Source organism: Pristis pectinata, chromosome 6 (assembly GCF_009764475.1).
Source record: "Pristis pectinata isolate sPriPec2 chromosome 6, sPriPec2.1.pri, whole genome shotgun sequence".
Taxonomy (NCBI): Eukaryota; Metazoa; Chordata; class Chondrichthyes; order Rhinopristiformes; family Pristidae; genus Pristis; species Pristis pectinata.
Window position 1 is genome coordinate 14191525 of NC_067410.1, and position 12387 is coordinate 14203911.

Sequence of the window (12387 nt, forward strand, 5' to 3'; positions counted from 1 at the left end):
TTCCTCCCACATTCCAAAGATGTACAGGTTAGGAAGTCGTGGGCATGCTATGTTGGCACCGGAAGCGTGGCGACACTTGCGGGCTGCCCCCAGAACATTCTACGCAAAGATGCATTTCACTGTGTGTTTCGATGTACATGTGACTAATAAAGATATCTTATCTTAAATATACTTATTCCTTTTCCTTCCCTGCATCAAACATTGTGACCAAGACTCATCCCGACGTCATATTGAATTCATTGTCTCTTAGAACAATCCATCCTTTTGCTTTGATTAGCCTTCCCAGCAGATTTTTAAAACCCAAGTTCAACGTTGCATAATTTGATTCATGTTTTCTTATTCTTTTTCTCGCCTAACCTTGGTGACCCTTGCATGTTTTCTTTTCAGAGGAAAAATGCAAGAGGCGTTTGTATAGGTACAACTATGGTGATTCTGTTTCAATCCATAATGGCAATAATTGCTGAAACCACAAGGTATCAAAAGAGAATACTGGCTCATGGAAGAAGCTTTTTAAAAAAAGTACAGCACGACTCAATGTAAACCATTTGTACACATACATTAACATATGTATAACCTAGAGATTACCTATTATAACTGGACTGGAAAATGGAGTTGAAGCCAAGATTGGATCAGCCATGATTAAGGATGGCAAAGGCGGCTCAAAAGGCTGATTGGTCTATGCACGCTATGTCCTTATCTCTCTTCAGATAGCAAAGATAGGAGATGAAAGTTGATTTTAGAACCTCACTTTCTATGATACTGTTCTAGATTTATTGCACTTTCAGGTTATATTAATACTCCACCTCTGCATGTTTCAGCTTACATTTCCGCTTTTTTCCCCCCAATTTTACATTAATTTCTTTTCCCCACATTTGCTGGCTGGCTTGCTGTTTCCTACATTTTGTTGTTGTTTTTCTTGCTAAAGAGGTATGTAAACAGGATTCATGGTTGAATGATTCTCCACAATTGACTGTGGAACTTGGTGGTTTCCGACGGGAAACGTAGATAACAAACCGTAAATGATTTTTTTACGTCTAGGATTGCCCCTCGCAGGAAGGACAGAAGAATGGCTACAACATTGGAGTTGTGCGCACGCGCCCAACGTCACCACGCAAAGATAATCTGGCACAAAGTTAACGAATCGTTTTCTTCCCATCAACTGAACTCGTTTTGGAAATGTTAGCACAATATGTCCCTCCAAACCAAAGCAAACTGGAGCGATTCCTTTTATCTTCGAGGGATACTTATGAATGCATCGCCGGATTAATTGCACCATGGTGAATTACAAATGTTGGGATGTTATGTTTTTCGATAATTCCTTACTAGTATTTATATGTGGATAACCAATACGTGGTCATTTTAAAAACAAAATGAATAAAAGTGATCCGTTAACTGTGATGGGCTTTAAATCGAGGGGATAAGGGCAAAACTCAGTACCGCTCCTTTACACATATGCTGCAAAAATCAGCCGCCTATGTTTGTGCTTTTTCATAATTGGTTTATTTTTGGCTACTTTACAGCTGGAAAGGTTTTAGGGGCCCAGTGGGAGCGAGGATGATGCAATCTCTTTGAGAACATTAATCCACCTCCAGGCACCGGCTGTTTCTGCAATCGCACGCCCTGCATTCCTCTCCTCTTGCATTGTGACATTACACTCACAATTACACAGAAATCCAAAGTGAGGGCAGCCATTTCCCACTCAACAACTCAACGTTTAAAAAACGTAAATCGATCTCGCAAAAAAAACTTGAAAGGATTGTGTACGTGCTCATAGCCCTGTAAAAAATGGCGTCCCTAATTCATGGCTGTCCAGAGCTTCCCATCCAGCCTTTTATACACACACACACTTCCTTGCCTAATCAAATATTAGTGCGTTATTGGGATCAATTTTTCAAGAAATCACCATTTAATTCAGTAAGCCCTCTCAATGGTACCAGTGTTTCCCCCCTCTCTTGATAACGGCTTTATTTCATTTCCAAGTATCTCAGCTACCTCTGGCAAGGAAATTGTCAAATACTGGAAGAGCAAAGCGTTGCACGTACGAATAGTCAGTGGCGGCAGGCGGGTAGTCCGCCATTGGCAAAGCACTGACCACAAAAGTTAAAATATGACCGTACCAACTAGAGAACGCAAGTGGTAGAAATGTTTAAACATGTTTTTAAAGATGATCGTCTGACGCTTTGTAACAGATTAAACGTCTGATCGAAACAAACATCTAAACAGACGTTTGGCTGTAGCGTTCTCCAAAAAAGGAGAGGTTTGCTGATCTTATTTGAATACGTGGAGTAAGCCTCACAGTATTCCAACAATGATTTCCGGTTGAGGATGGGTCGAAACCATGTTTAAAAAAAACACGATCTTTGAAATTAATCACCAGAATTTCTTAGTTACAAAACAAGCGTAGTTGTGCGATTTCTCGACGCAAGGTCTTTTTTAAATATTACTTTCTTTGCTGCAATTCTTATAAATATAATCAGCCAATCAAAAAGCAAACAACCAATCGCTTGATAAAGGTGAAATTCGTCTTGGAATCATTCCAAACGCCTGAAGAAAATGGGACCAAACTACTTAATTTGCATATCTCACCATAAATCCTTATACAGGATAAGGGAAACGCAACTTGAACCAATTACCTAACACTAGATCAACTGCGGTCTGTCAACACGCCATGATCCAAAACTCTCATAGGAAACAACCCATTGCAAACTAATTTCTAAAGGTGCCGTGTATAGAACTACAAATAATTTCTCATTAGTAACATCTATTAATCACTATAGTTATGAAATAAACTTACTGGGTGGACTTATTTGACCTCCTTGTCATAAAATTTAACTTTATAATTTGAATTATTTGCAAGATGTTGAAAAGCCTATCCACAAAACTTGGCAAAAAGATCGGATTTGGGGGGAATCGAAATTAGGAAAATTACTAGCTTAAATTTAGCTTCCTTTAGTGGAGGTGCTGGTCATGCCTCTTTGAAAACAGTGCTTTAATGTTTGGAATTGCGGCCGTGTCTCTTTTCCCAGACGTTATACATTAAATTAGCACTCAATCGGAAATGCTTCACACAGGAAAAAGTCCACAATGGTAATTATCCTTTTGCTGTAATTCCAGTTACCATTTCATGTACAAGGAATTAAGTGCCAGCTGTAGAGGACAAACAACGTGGTACAATTTCAGAAAACTGCATGCGATTTTACATCCCCACTTTCCTAATTTTACAAACACAGCATATATAAGCTGTGGATACAAAAGGCTTCTCACTAACAAACGAAGCAACTACTGTTTGGATTTGCACATAATATTCGCACCTAAGTAAATTAAAAGATTTCGCATCTGCAACTCATAATTCCTCAACTCCCATTCAACTTCCAATAAAATACAATTACTGGTTGTAGAAGGGATATTGGAGTAATACAAAAGTAGTTTTGCAATCATGAGTTTTTCTTCGGAAATGCCTACCTATTTTATTTCAAAAATAGGTTAATATTACAGAAAGCTCAAAAACTCTTCGCAGAAACCTGCACATGGAAATGAAGGCTACTACAAGGCAGAGAAACCACCCAGCTTACAGGCAACTGCAGCCATTTTCATAAAAAGGCCTATTTGAGCTCAAAGCGCAACAATTTAATGTGGGGTGTTATTCTATTACTCAAACACACTCAGATAAAACCATCGGTTTTCACGGATTTTCTATAGATTTAATTCTGATCTTTAAAAATCCTACATACAATAATGTTCGATATAAACATTAGCGCAAATTGTAGAAACCCAGTCAGCCCATATCCGCGTAACCCTAGCTGGGTAATCAAGCACTCCAGCCCCAGGCTTGATGTGGGCCGCTACCGATGGGTAATTATTGCCTAACAAAGGTTTAAATGCGGTTGCCTACAAATTTTTAAAAAGATCATCGATTATAATCTTCTACTTTCATTGTGATGAAATTATAGAGCCTGAATAATATGATTTCCATTATTATCCATTTGCTCATCTACTCGCATCCTCTGCAATCGATGAAACAATTTCCTAACATCCAATTCGTCAGTTATCTTACTCAAGCAAAAAAAACTAAGTTGCTTTAAATATTTTGTTGTACCGTTCTATACTGAAACAGGGATAATGCAAAATCTGAAGAATGTTTTTATCCTTGGAAGTTTAATGTTGGAGAGATGGACCATTTATTAGCGTGACCAAAATTTAAACACAATCTTCACTCAGACGGACGCACCACGACCATCTGCCTATTCATTAATATGCTAGGAACTTCATGCAAGATCAAATTTCACTGAAGGCATTAGCCAGTTTCTTCCACGATGCCATATATTTTTGCAACTTTTCAATGGAACACATTAAATGTACTTATATTAACGCGTTCTAGGTAAGCGGTAACAACCCACAAAAGAAACGTCAACAAAGCATTGAGACTGATTAAAAAAAGAGGCATATTAAAAATCGATTTCCTAATACCATAAAATAATGCACAAACTATGCAAATACCCCAAATATATTTTAGTCCCGGGAGCAATTTCAGCTCGTGACTTGGAAGAAATGCATCACAACGTTCACTACAGTGTATCAATGAAGTGGCATTCTACTAAGGCGCTCCTTCCCCTCCCCCACTCCCTCAACTGCAACACAATCTTTAAACTGTTAGGATTGTCCCGTAGCCACAAAGCTACCAACTTCGATCTTTTTTTGTATTTACTGATCATCTATGAAGGTAATTAGTAATAAATGAACGTTCGTTTGTCTGCAAAATCTTAACATTTATAATCCATTGCTTTGGAACACGTACGGTTAATGGAATGTGCGAATCATTCAAACCCAATTTGATCTCAAACTTAATTTTTCTTTCTTGGGATAGAGTCATAACAGCCTAAGATCCTCCAGTTACACAATTCGAGCAAGATGCGTATTCATTAAAACACAAAACATTTGCCTGGATCAAAGACTGGTATTGAACGTGACAAAAATATGGACTCATGAACAATGTGTACTTTTGCTAGTATCAAATAAGACTCTTCCTGGTAAATCGCATACTCTTGCTCCGATATCAAGCCTTTTAAAACAGATTTGAAAAGCTGCAAGTATGCAACCCACAGATCCTTTAACGCCCCCAAATGTGAATAATTTGTTTTTTAAACTTTTCCCTCACACAAACTCTGCAATCAGCAAATTAAAATGTTTTGGAATAATAACAATTTTTGAGCCTTGGATCTGTCGAAGTCCTGGGACTGATGGAGCTAGATTTAAAATCAGTCCCCTCCCCCACTCTATGATTCTTGTACAGGAATTCTTCCACACGTCCTTAAGAAAATTAATCACTAGTTTCAAAATAGCAATCTCAAAACTTATTTATAAGATAGTTGAAACTGAAGAGAAACAGGCAATGTATGATTCTGTTAATATACACAACATTTCTATTTCAGTATCCAGTACGTGATTGCTCTACCCCTCCCCCTTTTTTATTAAAAATACAATATGGGAGAATTCACCACTGACCTCTACAACAAAATAAACGTAACAGATCCACTTTTACCATCTGTATCCGAGGAAGCAGAAGACCTGTACAGGTGTTGCATCGACTGTTCAGCGCTAAACATTTATGTCAGGCCCCTGAAGTGCAATCCAGCTTCCCAGACATATCGGGCCTTGCCCTAACTTCAAAGCCTCAGACTCAATTTCCGCTAACGCCGAATATAGCAAGCTTCGTCCAGCATAAAGCAGAATCTTCTGTCCAGACAATAACCAGTTCTACTAAAAGAACACAATACCAACCTGTTTTCTCTCTTTTTGAATTCTGCAATTACAACGCGGGGTCCTAATAATCGATTTTATGCTTTCACGACCACTAATAGGGATTACATGACTTTAAATAAAGCAGTAAATCAGATCTGGCTTTGGAAGTTAATACATCGAAAAACATCATAAATGCAATTAATCTATATCTTTGGTAGATCTTAATAATTTCAGTAAAATAATAAGCAGGTCCTACGTATAACCTCTTCAGTTAATGCCCAGTCTTACCTTTAATTACTACTGAAGCAATTTCCAAGAAATTCGATATTAAAACCAAATAACTTTCAAATAACCACTCGAAGACCAACCTTAAAAAAAACCTTCAGACAAAACCAACACACAGTAAGAGCAGACTACCAACCCTTCCCCCAACCCCATCCCCCCCCCCCCCCCCACTCTCTCTCTCACTCACACTCTCTCTCTCCTCTCTCACACACACACACACGGCACAAGTTACCTCTGAAGATTTAAGGATAAATAACTAGGTCAGAGTTTAGGTTATGGATAATCACGAATATTTTACACCCCAAGAAAATTGAGTTGTTATGCTGCTTACTATCGAAAAGAGGATCTGCGTTGAAAGCAATATCGTAGATACAAAGTTAGCAATTAGCATTCTTGGTCTGGAGATCGGTTTTTTAAGACATAAGATTTGGCTTCCTGGTGACGCGGGGGAACGCTGAATTTACAGCGATTTATTGTTGGGCCTTAGAGAAACATCGAAAGGAGAGCAGAATAACCATCACACAATTAATTACCGTTTACAACAAAGTGCATCGTTCATTATGACTTGCAACCAAAGTTTTTTCCCCCCACTTTTAAAGGAATCCTTAGGTTCACGTGAATAAGATATTGGGTTCAACTAAGAATGTAACGTCGTGCGTCTCAGAAACAGCAATGACAAAGATAAAATGTACTGACGGCGAGTATTCACACATTTCATAACAAGGTGTGGATTTATGATGCAGCTATCATCTTTTCACCTAGAAAGCTAAAAGCATCCACATTTGCAACACAATATACACTTTGAATTTTGCACTTCATTCCAACATCACTGGTGAAAACTAACTTTGAAATTTATTAGAAAGTCTGCAATAAAAAAATTAAGGTAGGCAAAACTAAAACAAACATGTGTCATCATCAGCTAGAACACCTTTCTAGACCATGTGGTTCGAAGAGGCCATGCTCTATTATAATACAAAAAAAGGTGTTGTTTCTTTCATTACCAATAATAATCCAACTATTTCTTTACAATCGCCCAACAAAAAAAAAGCAACACAAATCCTATCTGTCATTCTGATTTTTTTCTTACTGGGATATTACTGATGAAAACTAGATGCCACAATCGGATTTGACATAACAATAAACCAAAATCCAAGTATTCTATTTTACTTTCTGATTAATGTAACTTGAAAATACGTTTTATGATACAATGTATTCAAAACGCTAAGTTAATTCTAATAATATTTGCATAATTTAGATAATAGTATTAAGTGCTTTAACATTATAATAATTGAGCAGGTTGAATGTAGATGATGTTTTGAGGGGAAGAAATACCTGAGCAAGACCCCAGGATCCGATAATGTCTCCTAGATGAGTGCTACCGTGGGGCCCAACCTCTCTCCCTTTCATGTTGTATTCTAATGAAGAAAATACTACGATGAAGTTGTACGAGGTGGAATAAATCCAGCAAAATACATAGGTGCTAACTTATTCATCCTTCTAAATGTAATTATCGAAGACTGCAATGGAAAAGGATGTTTGAAAATAGGTTTAAAATGATTTCATAAATCTTTTAAAGTGCGCAGTGTTCATCATGTAAACATCATCAACACCCACACCAATAAAAACCATCAAATTCCTTGGCAACCTAATTATAAACAGGAAAACTCACCGATTTCTCTCTCAATAATCGTTTCTGAATGGGACTGCCTTCTCCCCTCTTCTAATGTTCTTTTTTTCCTCTCTCTCACACTCTCTTTCCTTCCTTGTGTGTTTATTTTTTGTGTTATTGTTAAAAGCTCAGGATTCATCCAACCAGGCCTTAAGCAGAGCCTCGGGCTTTCCTGAGGACACCGACCGAGCCTTTACAGCTTCACTCTGACGTTTCAAGGGGGGTGGGGAAAAAGAAAGAAGATGGGGGTTGCTGAGGAAGCGGGGGAGGGGGCGGAATTTGCAGATTGTTGATAACGTTTTCGATTGATCAAATAGGATTTTTAAACAAAAAAAAGACTTGGTCCGAAGGGAAGCCAGGCGGGATAGGACTTTGCTGTTATTTTGGGGACTTTCGCCCTCAGGTAACCATTCGTTATCAGGAGACAATTCACTCTATTTGCAGCTGGGGCCAACTCTTGCCTGCCGACACCGGCCTCAGTCTGAGAGCCGATGCAGCTGCAGCCGCGGCTACTTCCGCAGCCCCTCCCCCATCTTCCCCCTCCTCCTCCTCCTTCTCCTCCTCCCCCCACCGCCACCATTCGCTCGGAAATGGCGGGCCGCCCTGACAAAAGACACGGGGTTTCCCCGGGACTGGGCGCAGGGACTCGCCGGGAAGGCGGCGATTGCCTCCTCCTCCTCCTCCTCTCCGTCGCCTCACCCAGCCAGGGTGGGGGAGACTCCACGGATGGGGGGGGGGGGGGGAGGTGGGGTCAACCGAGTCCAGCCCCCATCGCTCGCTGATTGGACAATTTGAAATGAACCCCGTCCCCCGATTTGCGTTTCTCCTCGTGTTAATTGGTCGGCGGGGTTGCCAATCAAGGTGGACGGCCTGTCAGTCACCGCACGCCCCTTTTTTTCTCCCTGCGGGGGTGGGGTTTGTTTGATCGGTGGAATCGGGTGGAAGTCGAGCGGGAGTGAGACGGCAAAAGGCAGTGTGCGGGAAGGACATGGTTAAAGGCACATCTAGTGGATTTTCAGTACCCAAAAAAACACCGAGATCAAAAGCTGCCTTTCTTTTTCCTCAACTATTTTAACGGATTGTTGATTGCCGTCCGTATTTACGTGTGGATTATAAAACCAAACACTTTTTCCATGAAAAAATAAAATAAAAGCCTGATCGGTTTGGTAGTGCGGAGCGCAGATAGCCAGGCGCTTGTTGGATTTCTGTGTACATAATGTTTTAAGAGAAAATGTGTGGTTAATATGTAAAATGTGTCGGATTGGCGTCGAAAAATAAAACTTAATTTGCGAGGCGAGATGTTGGCTTTATTTGCGGGACAAAATGGCGCCGGCGGGAGCCCGCCCCACCTAAGGTGGAGCCCGGGTGCTGCTCGCCGCTCTCATCCACACGCGGTTCTTTTGTCCGGTATGTAAGTTATCTTTTCGGTTTTCACGGTGGATTCTTTTGGTCGAAGAACTCTTTTCCCCTTTTTTTAAAATTTTGTTTTAAGGGTAAAGAGGTTTTGCCTTTCGTTGTCGGGGCGTGATGCGGGAGAAAGCTGCCGGAATCGTCATGTCCGCTTGCCCCTTTCATTGAAGCGAGTGATCTAATGGACGGCCAACACCCACTCTGGCTGGCGGCAGCCCCCACAGGCACAGCCTCCTGCCCTCGTTCACCTTTCCGTTTCCTCTTTTTTTTGCTGAATGCAAATCGACTGGGGTTGAGTCTTGCATTTTGCGTCGTCTCATTGTTTATGGGACTGCTAGTGACACAATGCACAAAATAAAAAAAAATTGTAGGATGATGGTGTGTAATTGAGAAAAGCTGTTGGCTGTAGCTGGTAGGATTGCAAGCTCACTTTCCACCCAGGTTTTCCCCCTTGTTGGCTGTGACACCGAGTACAATGACCAACAGATCTTGCAAGGTTGGCTAGGTGGTTTACTCCGTCTCAGCCTTAGCAGAAGGTTCGTTGTTATAAAATTGACTTTCTTATAAAATGGGCGTGTAAATAATGTAATTAGAGATCTCTGGCTCCCTGCTGTAGCTTGAGGTACTAGTTTTACAGTAGGTCAATGATTAGAATTGGAAAGTTATTTTGGCAAATCCTTCGAGGCTTGGAGCAATCATGATTACCAGACCGCCTCTAATCTTTGTTTTAGGCCTACTTTGTTGTGAAAAATAGAGGATTACTTAGAAGTCACTAACCCTACCTTAACCTGTGTGGTAGAATGGATTATGTCTGTGCCCTGGTATTGAATCTGCTCAAACAAGTATCCAGTGCACATGAACACTTATTTAAATCGTTTATGCACATTTCAGGCCTGTGAACTGGTTTCCCTTAACTCCAGCTGTAAATATAGTGCCAGACTGCAAATAATTTTGTTTTTGAAGGGAGATATTTAGTTGATACTTTAAAAATCCACTCAGTTGGCCCAGTGCTCAAAAGAAGACTGAATTTCTTCAGAATAAATTATTTATTTACCCATCAGATATGGCATAGTATCTCCACTTATGTATCTTCTGAACAGGAGAAGGAAAAATCAACTGCTGTCCCCTGCAAACTGATGATTCCAATGGTTAGGTTAGTTCAATTCAATTCCAGTAATTAAATGTAAGAGGGTGCAGGGGAAACATGCTGCATATGTTTCACACATTGTTAGTTTTTGTGTATCCCAGCAAGCTTGTACCAAAAACCACGAAGACATTATTTAATTTTCTTGTTAAAATATACCTTAGCTTCAGCAAAGGAGTTACTGTAATGGTGGTCACGGTTGAGCCAGAATATGAGAGCTGATCGAATCATGAACATTATGAAGTCAGAGTTTTTTTGTTGTATGTTGAGGCCTTTTGAAATTACAGCCAATGCCAAAATGTCCACAAATGATGACTTGATCTTTGCCCAAACCATCTGTGTGCCTCTTTGTGCCACAGCCATCTGATAAGACCCTTCGTCACTTGAATGGCTTGTTTTTTTGGAAGCTTAAAATCTTGGATGCTTGCTAACTTCCTTGTAAGATTAAGAATGGAAAAGCAAATTAACTTGGCACTCCCTGATGATGCAATATTTTGCAATTTACTGGGCAAACTTTTTAAATGGAAGCATTGAGTAATTTTACAGCAGGTAGTCTAAGGTCTGGATATAAACTGAAATATATATGAAAAGCTGAATATATCATAACAACCATTTTACTCTGTTTCTTAGGGTACGGTCAATGAAGTTCTATTCATTTTAGAAATTGTAATGTAAATGCTCGTTTCTCTTCTTACAAATACTTTGATACTCTCAGAATTCTGGAAGTACACATAGTTGCCTACACTTTAGTCCATTCACTCCCATCACTACAATCTCACCAATGAAAAATAAAATAGTTCCCTGCTCAGCCTCCATGTATGATTGCAATTTAAAAACATGGTTCAAAGATACATTGTAAGTCTTGACTGTAGATGCAGTGCTACAGGTTGTGCCAGCTTTGTTATCTCACTTTGCAATAACACTGAAGAATAATAGCTAGGCGATTGAGAACAATAGTGTGTGTCATGGCAACTAGGATTCACGGTTTTGGGCAAGTCACCCAAGACCACCCAAACATGAACAGACATTGCAAGCAGATCCTTCCACTAATATTGTTTCCATTACAAATGTTATTTGTTATAAAATTATTCATTACCTTTTATAACGAACGACTTAGGGAAATCATTGAGTGAAATAATAGTTTCTGCTATTGAAGTAAACACGTTGGGACTTCTAGATGCAAAACCAGTTTACACCAGCTAGTCCTTGTTTTAAATTCTTGCCAGTACATGTCCCCGAACAAAAGCAGGAACAGCTGTGGGTATGGAGAGTTGCTTTTTGTCATTTTGTTATGTGTTTTTCTGTCAACAACATTAGTGCCTCTTGCAAACTTAATAAATGTTGTTTTACTACAACCTTTCCTCTTGCCCTATTTCCTTTTGTTTATTGTCTCCCCTTTCTATGTAATGCTGCATTAAAGTAGATTTTGGTCATGGCATCTGCTATTGTTAATGCCACTATCTCAGTACTAGCAACATAGTTTGCATTGATTACTTTCACTGATAGAAACAATTTAACTTGCCATTTTATTCAAAGTAGTATTAACTATTTATCTTAGCCAGAGACATCTTGGCATTTTGCAGTGTGAAACTGCCAGAGTGCTAATAAAATGGTACCTCAACCTATAAAATACCACCTTTAATTCAGTTTTTGATCTTCCTTCATGTGGCATTGAAAACCTCACACTTGTTCAGTCTGTCAACCCAGTCAATGGCTTCTTGAAATGCCAAGTGATAAAAAAAAAGTTAGGTGCCTCGTATCACAGAAGTTAATGAGCAAGCTGATGATACATTTTATGACTTGAGACTTATGGCCATAATTGTATCTTGGATCCATTAGTGGAGCAGTTTACCACAACAGTCATGGTCTTGAACCTGTTGAGAGGTGTCCAGTGTCACTGAGGGAAATGAAAATCAAGGACCATAGTTACTTCTGAAGTATTTTTCCCTACATTGTAAGCATCGCCCCCCCCAGTTCTCCCATTTGGATTAATAGCCACATAGATAGTGGCTGCTTTTTCCCCAGAAAGGCTGTGATTTTTAAGTGCTTTTGTGATGGTTCTGCCAATTCTTTGCTCATGGGATGAGAGTGCTGCTTATGAGGATGCAAATAGGGCGAGCATAAGGAGCCACTCAATCAG

The 12387-nt window shown here is 39.7% G+C and overlaps 1 protein-coding gene across 11 annotated transcripts in view; it reads right to left on the reverse strand.

Moving 5' to 3' along the window:
* setd5 (SET domain containing 5) overlaps positions 1-8206 on the reverse strand; it is a 124168-nt gene extending 115962 nt beyond the window's left edge. For 5 of the 11 annotated variants that reach the window (XM_052018381.1, XM_052018390.1, XM_052018389.1 and 2 more), the window contains exon 1: positions 7694-8206. The gene's annotated coding sequence lies outside the window, so the exon portion shown is untranslated. Of the gene's footprint in view, positions 1-5502; positions 5584-6027; positions 6149-6355; positions 6464-7356; positions 7411-7693 lie in introns of those variants that run through there. The other 6 variants (XM_052018385.1, XM_052018384.1, XM_052018382.1 and 3 more) reach the window with 6 other exon arrangements.
* Positions 8207-12387: the final 4181 nt, after the last annotated feature.